The sequence below is a fragment of the Pleurodeles waltl genome, chromosome 1_1, assembly GCF_031143425.1.
Source record: "Pleurodeles waltl isolate 20211129_DDA chromosome 1_1, aPleWal1.hap1.20221129, whole genome shotgun sequence".
In the NCBI taxonomy this organism is placed as follows: Eukaryota; Metazoa; Chordata; class Amphibia; order Caudata; family Salamandridae; genus Pleurodeles; species Pleurodeles waltl.
The window spans coordinates 1,632,702-1,643,435 of record NC_090436.1 but is presented as its reverse complement, the minus strand read 5'-3'; positions in this window follow the sequence as shown (position 1 = coordinate 1,643,435).

Below are 10,734 nucleotides of genomic sequence, written 5' to 3'. Positions count from 1 at the left end.
TCGGACCAGGTTCTGTTACCCAGAATCCTTTGCAAACCTCAAAATTTGGCTAAAAAAACACATGTCCCTCACATTTCTGTGGCAGAAAGTTCTGGAATCTGAGAGGAGCTACAAATTTCCTTCCACCCAGCGTTCCCCCAAGTCTCCCGATTAAAAATGATACCTCACTTGCGTGGGTAGGCCTAGCGCCGGCGACAGGAAACACCCCAAAGCGCAACGTGGACACATCCTAAATTTTGGAAAAAAACAGAGGTGTTTTTTGCGAAGTGCCTACCTGTAGATTTTGGCCTCTAGCTCAGCCGGCACCTAGGGAAACCTACCAAACCTGTGCATTTCTGAAAACTAGAGACCTAGGGGAATCCAAGGAGGGGTGACTTGCGGGGCTCGGACCAGGTTCTGTTACCCAGAATCCTTTGCAAACCTCAAAATTTGGCTAAAAAAACACATGTCCCTCACATTTCTGTGGCAGAAAGTTCTGGAATCTGAGAGGAGCTACAAATTTCCTTCCACCCAGCGTTCCCCCAAGTCTCCCGATAAAAATGATACCTCACTTGCGTGGGTAGGCCTAGCGCCGGCGACAGGAAACACCCCAAAGCGCAACGTGGACACATCCTAAATTTTGGAAAAAAACAGAGGTGTTTTTTGCGAAGTGCCTACCTGTAGATTTTGGCCTCTAGCTCAGCCGGCACCTAGGGAAACCTACCAAACCTGTGCATTTCTGAAAACTAGAGACCTAGGGGAATCAAAGGAGGGGTGACTTGCGGGGCTCGGACCAGGTTCTGTTACCCAGAATCCTTTGCAAACCTCAAAATTTGGCTAAAAAAACACATGTCCCTCACATTTCTGTGGCAGAAAGTTCTGGAATCTGAGAGGAGCTACAAATTTCCTTCCACCCAGCGTTCCCCCAAGTCTCCCGATAAAAATGATACCTCACTTGCGTGGGTAGGCCTAGCGCCGGCGACAGGAAACACCCCAAAGCGCAACGTGGACACATCCTAAATTTTGGAAAAAAACAGAGGTGTTTTTTGCGAAGTGCCTACCTGTAGATTTTGGCCTCTAGCTCAGCCGGCACCTAGGGAAACCTACCAAACCTGTGCATTTCTGAAAACTAGAGACCTAGGGGAATCCAAGGAGGGGTGACTTGCGGGGCTCGGACCAGGTTCTGTTACCCAGAATCCTTTGCAAACCTCAAAATTTGGCTAAAAATACACATGTTACTCACATTTCTGTGGCAGAAAGTTCTGGAATCTGAGAGGAGCCACAAATTTCCTTCTACACAGCGTTCCCCCAAGTCTCCCGATAAAAATGATACATCACTTGTGTGGGTAGGACTAGCGCCCACGAAAGGAAAGGGCCCAAAACACAACGTGGACACATCACATTTTTTTATAAAAAGCAGGGCCTACCTGTGGATTTTGGCCTGTAGCTCAGCCGACACCTGAGGAAACCTAGCAAACCAGTGCATTTTTGAAAACTAGAAACCCAGGGGAATCCAAGATGGGGTGACTTGCAGGGCTCTGACCAGGTTATGTTACCCAGAATCCTTTGCAAACATCAAAATTTGGCCCAAAAAACACTTTTTCCTCTCATTTCGGTGACAGAAAGTTCTGGAATCTGAGAGGAGCCACAAATTTCCTTCCACCCAGCGTTCCCCTAAGTCTCTCGATAAAAATGGTACATCACTTCTGTGGGTAGGCCTAGCGCCCACAAAAGGAAATGGCCCAAAACACAACGTGGACACAACATATTTTTTCACAGAAAACAGAGGTGTTTTTTGCAAGGTGCCTACCTGTGGTGTTTGGCCTGTAGCTCAGCCAGCCCCGGGGGGGGGGGGGCAGAAATGCCCTAAAATAAATTTGCCCCCCCAACCCCCACCCTCCCCCGCCGGGAGCGACCCTTGCCTACGGGGTCGCTCCCCCTGCGTGACATTGGCACCAAAAAACAAATCCCCGGTGCCTAGTGGTTTCTGCCCCCTTGGGGGCAGGTTGACCTAAACTCAGCCAATCTGCCCCCAAGGGGGGCATAAATGTCCTAAATACAATTTGTCCCCCAGGGGAGCGACTTTTGCCTGATGGGTCGCTCCCCATCTCTAAAAAAAAAAAAAACAAAGAAAAAAAAAAAGAAAAATTCCCCTGGCGCCTAGAGGTTTCTGCCCCCCCCCCCCCGGGGGCAGATCGGCCTAATAATAGGCCGATCTGCCCCCCGGGGGGGCAGAAATGGGCTAAAATAAATTTGCCCCCCCAACACCCACCCCCCCCCCCCCGGAGCGACCCTTGCCTACGGGGTCGCTCCCCCTGCGTGACATTGTCACCAAAAAACAAATCCCCGGTGCCTAGTGGTTTCTGCCCCCTTGGGGGCAGGTTGACCTAAACTCAGCCAATCTGCCCCCAAGGGGGGCAGAAATGGCCTAAATACAATTTGTCCCCCAGGGGAGCGACTTTTGCCTGATGGGTCGCTCCTCATCTCTAAAAAAAGAAACAACAAAAAAAAAATTCCCCTGGCGCCTAGAGGTTTCTGCCCCCCCCCGGGGGCAGATCGGCCTAATAATAAATGGTCTAAATACAATTTGCCCCCCCAGGGGAGCGACCCTTGCCTGATGGGTCGCTCCCCATCTCTAAAAAAAGAAACAACAAAAAAAAAAAACACACAAAAAAAATTGCCCTGGTGCCTAGAGTTTTCTGCCCCCCCCCCCCCCGGGGGCAGTTCGGCCTAATAATAGGCCGATCTGTCCCCCGGGGGGGCAGAAATGGCCTAAAATAAATTTGCCCCCCCAACCCCCACCCCCCCCGGGAGCGACCCTTGCCTACGGGGTCGCTCCCCCTGCGTGACATTGGCGCCAAAAAACAAATCCCCGGTGCCTAGGGGTTTCTGCCCCCTTGGGGGCAGATTGACCTAAAATTGGCCAATCTGCCCCCAGGGGGGCAGAAATGGTCTAAATAAAATTTGCCCCCCCAGGGGAGCGACCCTTGCCTGATGGGTCGCTCCCCATCTCTAAAAAAGAAACAACAAAAAAAAAAAAACACAAAAAAAAAAATTGCCCTGGTGCCTAGAGTGTTCTGCCCCCCCCCCCCCCCCCCCCCGGGGGCAGTTCGGCCTAATAATAGGCCGATCTGTCCCCCGGGGGGGCAGAAATGGGCTAAAATAAATTTGCCCCCCCAACCCCCACCCCCCCCCCGGAGCGACCCTTGCCTACGGGGTCGCTCCCCCTGCGTGACATTGGCGCCAAAAAACAAATCCCCGGTGCCTAGTGGTTTCTGCCCCCTTGGGGGCAGATTGACCTAAAATTGGCCAATCTGCCCCCAGGGGGGCAGTAATGGTCTAAATACAATTTGCCCCCCCCCCAGGGGAGCGACCCTTGCCTGATGGGTCGCTCCCCATCTCTAAAAAAAGAAATAACAACAAAAAAAAACACAAAAAAAAAATTGCCCTGATGCCTAGAGTGTTCTGCCCCCCCCCCCTCGGGGGGTAATTCGGCCTATTATTAGGCCGATCTGCCCCCGGGGGTGGGGGGGGCAGAAACCTCTAGGCGCCAGGGGAATTTTTCTTTTTTTTTTTCTTTGTTTTTTTTTTTAGAGATGGGGAGCGACCCATCAGGCAAAAGTCGCTCCCCTGGGGGACAAATTGTATTTAGGCCATTTCTGCCCCCCTTGGGGGCAGATTGGCTGAGTTTAGGTCAACCTGCCCCCAAGGGGGCAGAAACCACTAGGCACCGGGGATTTGTTTTTTGGTGCCAATGTCACGCAGGGGGAGCGACCCCGTAGGCAAGGGTCGCTCCCGGCGGGGGAGGGTGGGGGTTGGGGGGGCAAATTTATTTTAGGGCATTTCTGCCCCCCCCCCCCCGGGGCCGGCTGAGCTACAGGCCAAACACCACAGGTAGGCACCTTGCAAAAAACACCTCTGTTTTCTGTGAAAAAATATGTTGTGTCCACGTTGTGTTTTGGGCCATTTCCTTTTGTGGGCGCTAGGCCTACCCACAGAAGTGATGTACCATTTTTATTGAGAGACTTAGGGGAACGCTGGGTGGAAGGAAATTTGTGGCTCCTCTCAGATTCCAGAACTTTCTGTCACCGAAATGAGAGGAAAAAGTGTTTTTTGGGCCAAATTTTGATGTTTGCAAAGGATTCTGGGTAACATAACCTGGTCAGAGCCCTGCAAGTCACCCCATCTTGGATTCCCCTGGGTTTCTAGTTTTCAAAAATGCACTGGTTTGCTAGGTTTCCTCAGGTGTCGGCTGAGCTACAGGCCAAAATCCACAGGTAGGCACTGCTTTTTATAAAAAAATGTGATGTGTCCACGTTGTGTTTTGGGCCCTTTCCTTTCGTGGGCGCTAGTCCTACCCACACAAGTGATGTATCATTTTTATCGGGAGACTTGGGAGAACGCTGGGTAGAAGGAAATTTGTGGCTCCTCTCAGATTCCAGAACTTTCTGCCACAGAAATGTGAGTAACATGTGTATTTTTAGCCAAATTTTGAGGTTTGCAAAGGATTCTGGGTAACAGAACCTGGTCCGAGCCCCGCAAGTCACCCCTCCTTGGATTCCCCTAGGTCTCTAGTTTTCAGAAATGCACAGGTTTGGTAGGTTTCCCTAGGTGCCGGCTGAGCTAGAGGCCAAAATCTACAGGTAGGCACTTTGCAAAAAACACCTCTGTTTTTTTCCAAAATTTAGGATGTGTCCACGTTGCGCTTTGGGGTGTTTCCTGTCGCCGGCGCTAGGCCTACCCACGCAAGTGAGGTATCATTTTTATCGGGAGACTTGGGGGAACGCTGGGTGGAAGGAAATTTGTAGCTCCTCTCAGATTCCAGAACTTTCTGCCACAGAAATGTGAGGGACATGTGTTTTTTTAGCCAAATTTTGAGGTTTGCAAAGGATTCTAGGTAACAGAACCTGGTCTGAGCCCCGCAAGTCACCCCTCCTTGGATTCCCCTAGGTCTCTAGTTTTCAGAAATGCACAGGTTTGGTAGGTTTCCCTAGGTGCCGGCTGAGCTAGAGGCCAAAATCTACAGGTAGGCACTTCGCAAAAAACACCTCTGTTTTTTTCCAAAATTTAGGATGTGTCCACGTTGCGCTTTGGGGTGTTTCCTGTCGCCGGCGCTAGGCCTACCCACAGAAGTGATGTACCATTTTTATCGAGAGACTTAGGGGAACGCTGGGTGGAAGGAAATTTGTGGCTCCTCTCAGATTCCAGAACTTTCTGTCACCGAAATGAGAGGAAAAAGTGTTTTTTGGGCCAAATTTTGATGTTTGCAAAGGATTCTGGGTAACATAACCTGGTCAGAGCCCTGCAAGTCACCCCATCTTGGATTCCCCTGGGTTTCTAGTTTTCAAAAATGCACTGGTTTGCTAGGTTTCCTCAGGTGTCGGCTGAGCTACAGGCCAAAATCCACAGGTAGGCACTGCTTTTTATAAAAAAATGTGATGTGTCCACGTTGTGTTTTGGGCCCTTTCCTTTCGTGGGCGCTAGTCCTACCCACACAAGTGATGTATCATTTTTATCGGGAGACTTGGGAGAACGCTGGGTAGAAGGAAATTTGTGGCTCCTCTCAGATTCCAGAACTTTCTGCCACAGAAATGTGAGTAACATGTGTATTTTTAGCCAAATTTTGAGGTTTGCAAAGGATTCTGGGTAACAGAACCTGGTCCGAGCCCCGCAAGTCACCCCTCCTTGGATTCCCCTAGGTCTCTAGTTTTCAGAAATGCACAGGTTTGGTAGGTTTCCCTAGGTGCCGGCTGAGCTAGAGGCCAAAATCTACAGGTAGGCACTTTGCAAAAAACACCTCTGTTTTTTTCCAAAATTTAGGATGTGTCCACGTTGCGCTTTGGGGTGTTTCCTGTCGCCGGCGCTAGGCCTACCCACGCAAGTGAGGTATCATTTTTATCGGGAGACTTGGGGGAACGCTGGGTGGAAGGAAATTTGTAGCTCCTCTCAGATTCCAGAACTTTCTGCCACAGAAATGTGAGGGACATGTGTTTTTTTAGCCAAATTTTGAGGTTTGCAAAGGATTCTAGGTAACAGAACCTGGTCTGAGCCCCGCAAGTCACCCCTCCTTGGATTCCCCTAGGTCTCTAGTTTTCAGAAATGCACAGGTTTGGTAGGTTTCCCTAGGTGCCGGCTGAGCTAGAGGCCAAAATCTACAGGTAGGCACTTCGCAAAAAACACCTCTGTTTTTTTCCAAAATTTAGGATGTGTCCACGTTGCGCTTTGGGGTGTTTCCTGTCGCCGGCGCTAGGCCTACCCACAGAAGTGATGTACCATTTTTATCGAGAGACTTAGGGGAACGCTGGGTGGAAGGAAATTTGTGGCTCCTCTCAGATTCCAGAACTTTCTGTCACCGAAATGAGAGGAAAAAGTGTTTTTTGGGCCAAATTTTGATGTTTGCAAAGGATTCTGGGTAACATAACCTGGTCAGAGCCCTGCAAGTCACCCCATCTTGGATTCCCCTGGGTTTCTAGTTTTCAAAAATGCACTGGTTTGCTAGGTTTCCTCAGGTGTCGGCTGAGCTACAGGCCAAAATCCACAGGTAGGCACTGCTTTTTATAAAAAAATGTGATGTGTCCACGTTGTGTTTTGGGCCCTTTCCTTTCGTGGGCGCTAGTCCTACCCACACAAGTGATGTATCATTTTTATCGGGAGACTTGGGAGAACGCTGGGTAGAAGGAAATTTGTGGCTCCTCTCAGATTCCAGAACTTTCTGCCACAGAAATGTGAGTAACATGTGTATTTTTAGCCAAATTTTGAGGTTTGCAAAGGATTCTGGGTAACAGAACCTGGTCCGAGCCCCGCAAGTCACCCCTCCTTGGATTCCCCTAGGTCTCTAGTTTTCAGAAATGCACAGGTTTGGTAGGTTTCCCTAGGTGCCGGCTGAGCTAGAGGCCAAAATCTACAGGTAGGCACTTTGCAAAAAACACCTCTGTTTTTTTCCAAAATTTAGGATGTGTCCACGTTGCGCTTTGGGGTGTTTCCTGTCGCCGGCGCTAGGCCTACCCACGCAAGTGAGGTATCATTTTTATCGGGAGACTTGGGGGAACGCTGGGTGGAAGGAAATTTGTAGCTCCTCTCAGATTCCAGAACTTTCTGCCACAGAAATGTGAGGGACATGTGTTTTTTTTAGCCAAATTTTGAGGTTTGCAAAGGATTCTGGGTAACGGAACCTGGTCTGAGCCCCGCAAGTCACCCCTCCTTGGATTCCCCTAGGTCTCTAGTTTTCAGAAATGCACAGGTTTGGTAGGTTTCCCTAGGTGCCGGCTGAGCTAGAGGCCAAAATCTACAGGTAGGCACTTCGCAAAAAACACCTCTGTTTTTTTCCAAAATTTAGGATGTGTCCACGTTGCGCTTTGGGGTGTTTCCTGTCGCCGGCGCTAGGCCTACCCACGCAAGTGAGGTATCATTTTTATCGGGAGACTTGGGGGAACGCTGGGTGGAAGGAAATTTGTAGCTCCTCTCAGATTCCAGAACTTTCTGCCACAGAAATGTGAGGGACATGTGTTTTTTTAGCCAAATTTTGAGGTTTGCAAAGGATTCTGGGTAACAGAACCTGGTCCGAGCCCCGCAAGTCACCCCTCCTTGGATTCCCCTAGGTCTCTAGTTTTCAGAAATGCACAGGTTTGGTAGGTTTCCCTAGGTGCCGGCTGAGCTAGAGGCCAAAATCTACAGGTAGGCACTTCGCAAAAAAACACCTCTGTTTTTTTCCAAAATTTAGGATGTGTCCACGTTGCGCTTTGGGGTGTTTCCTGTCGCCGGCGCTAGGCCTACCCACGCAAGTGAGGTATCATTTTTATCGGGAGACTTGGGGGAACGCTGGGTGGAAGGAAATTTGTAGCTCCTCTCAGATTCCAGAACTTTCTGCCACAGAAATGTGAGGGACATGTGTTTTTTTAGCCAAATTTTGAGGTTTGCAAAGGATTCTGGGTAACAGAACCTGGTCCGAGCCCCTAATAATAGGCCGATCTGTCCCCCGGGGGGGCAGAAATGGCCTAAAATAAATTTGCCCCCCCAACCCCCACCCCTCCCGGGAGCGACCCTTGCCTACGGGGTCGCTCCCCCTGCGTGACATTGGCGCCAAAAAACAAATCCCCGGTGCCTAGTGGTTTCTGCCCCCTTGGGGGCAGATTGACCTAAAATTGGCCAATCTGCCCCCAGGGGGGCAGAAATGGTCTAAATACAATTTGCCCCCCCAGGGGAGCGACCCTTGCCTGATGGGTCGCTCCCCATCTCTAAAAAAAGAAACAACAAAAAAAAAAAAATTGCCCTGGCGCCTAGAGTGTTCTGCCCCCCCCCCCCCCCGGGGGCAGTTCGGCCTAATAATAGGCCGATCTGTCCCCCGGGGGGGCAGAAATGGCCTAAAATAAATTTGCCCCCCCAACCCCCACCCCCCCCGGGAGCGACCCTTGCCTACGGGGTCGCTCCCCCTGCGTGACATTGGCGCCAAAAAACAAATCCCCGGTGCCTAGTGGTTTCTGCCCCCTTGGGGGCAGATTGACCTAAAATCGGCCAATCTGCCCCCAGGGGGGCAGAAATGGTCTAAATACAATTTGCCCCCCAGGGGACCGACCCTTGCCTGATGGGTCGCTCCCCATCTCTAAAAAAAAGAAAGAACAAAAAAAAAAAACACAAAAAAAAAATTTGCCCTGGCGCCTAGAGGTTTCTTCCCCCCCTGGGGGCAGATCGGCCTAATAATAGGCCGATCTGCCCCCAGGGGGGGCAGAAATGGCCTAAAATAAATTGCCCTCCCCCCCAGGGAGCGACCCTTGCCTAAGGGGTCGCTCCCTTTGCGTGAAATAACGCAAAGAAAAAACTCCCTGGTGTCTAATGGTTTCTACCCCCCTTGGGGGCAGATTGGCCTCATCAAAATAGGCCAATCTGCCCCCAAGGGAGGCAGAAATGGCCAAAATATAATTTTCCCCCAAGGGGAGCGACCCTTGCCTAAGGGGTCGCTCCCCACCAAAAAAAAAAAAAAATGAAACAAAAAAAAAAAAAAGGTCCCTGGTGCCTAGAGGTTTCTGCCCCCCCTGGGGGCAGATCGGCCTAATAGTAGGCCGATCTGCCCCCAGGGGGGCAGAAAAGGCCTTCCCGAAAATATGCCCCCCCTGGGAGCGACCCTTGCCCAAGGCGTCGCTCCCTTTTGTTAATAACAATAAAAAATAAAAAAAATCCCTGGTGTCTAGTGGTTTCTACCCCCCTTGGGGGCAGATTGGCCTCATCAAAATAGGCCAATCTGCCCCCAAGGGGGGCAGAAATGGCCAAAATATAATTTTCCCCCAAGGGGAGCGACCCTTGCCTAAGGGGTCGCTCCCCACCTCAATAAAAAAAAATGAAACAAAAAAAAATGGTCCCTGGTGCCTAGAGGTTTCTGCCCCCCCTGGGGGCAGATCGGCCTAATAAGACCGATCTGCCCCCAGGGGGAGCAGAAAAGGCCTTTTCAAAAAAATGCCCCCCCTGGGAGCGACCCTTGCCCAAGGGGTCGCTCCCTTTTGTCAATTTCAAAGAAAAAAAAAAAATCCCTGGTGTCTAGTGGGGTTTCAAAAGCCGGATTGCAAGCAATCCGACTTTTGAAACCCTCGGAGGGACTTCAAAGGGAAGGAAATACTTTTCCTTCCCTTTGAAGCCCCTCCGGGCCTCCCAAGTGATTGAAAAAGAAATGCTTTTGCATTTCTTTTTCAATCGCGCTGGAAGCAGAGCTTCCAGCGTGACTAGGGAGGCCCCTGTGACAAATCAGCGCGCGCTCGCGCGCTGACGTCACGGGGGGGGGTGGGGGGGGTCGGGGGTGGAAGGGGAAGGGATTCCCCGGTCAGCCCTGACCTAGGGGGGTGGGGGGGGCGGCCCTCGGGAGGAGCGCTAGCGCTTCTCCCGAGGGAAGCATTCAGGACGTAATGGTTACGTCCATGGCGCCACACGGGCGCTGCCATGGACATAACCATTACGTGTGTGGCGGGGAAGGGGTTAATGTTATGCTTTTCAAAAAGACTTTGAATAAAACGTTGAACAAATAGTTGGCCATCTGCATCTCATCCCTCTCTTCTTCAGATGTCCTGTGTCAAGCGGGATTTATGTGTAGATCCTCACAGAGGTGTCTTGTCTTCAGTATGTCCCTTTAAGCATATTATGATTTTAGCAGGTTTCTTGTGATGATATCTTGAATTACCACGAGGTACATAGGGCATTCAGTTGTCCATCCGACTAAAACAGCCCTTACAGCGGCAGTGATGGACGTGGGCTAGGAACTGCGAATTAGTTTGTTTACGTTGGGATATGCAGCAAAGCCCTCAGAGCTTAGGGAAAAGTGCAGCTTCAAAGTGATCAGCGGAGGGATGTCATGGCGTAAAGGGGGGGAAAGCCAGTTCCAGCAGCCAGTAAGAAAAAGTTGCCCTCGACAACCACCCCTTTTATACTTCCTCGATTCAGGTGTCCAGAAGAGTCGCCTGGCACCTGAGACCGGAAGACTTGGTCATGTGAACTGAAGACAGCATGACTGTTGTACCTTTAGACCTTCCTGAACATGGCTCCCACACACAAGGCACAGCGACTGTGCCACACAGCAGAGAGCCCGAATAGCCCCCTTTTTCCTTCAGTAGTGTGTTTACGTTATCTCAGCCTTCTCTATTCACCTTACAGACCAGTTTCTCTTCTACCATTATTTGCAAAAATCCTTTAGAAGCCAGTGAATCAACAAATGTTGTTTGTTGAAAACAAGTGTCTCCTTCACTGTTCTCAGTCTGGTTTTAGGGCTGGTCACAG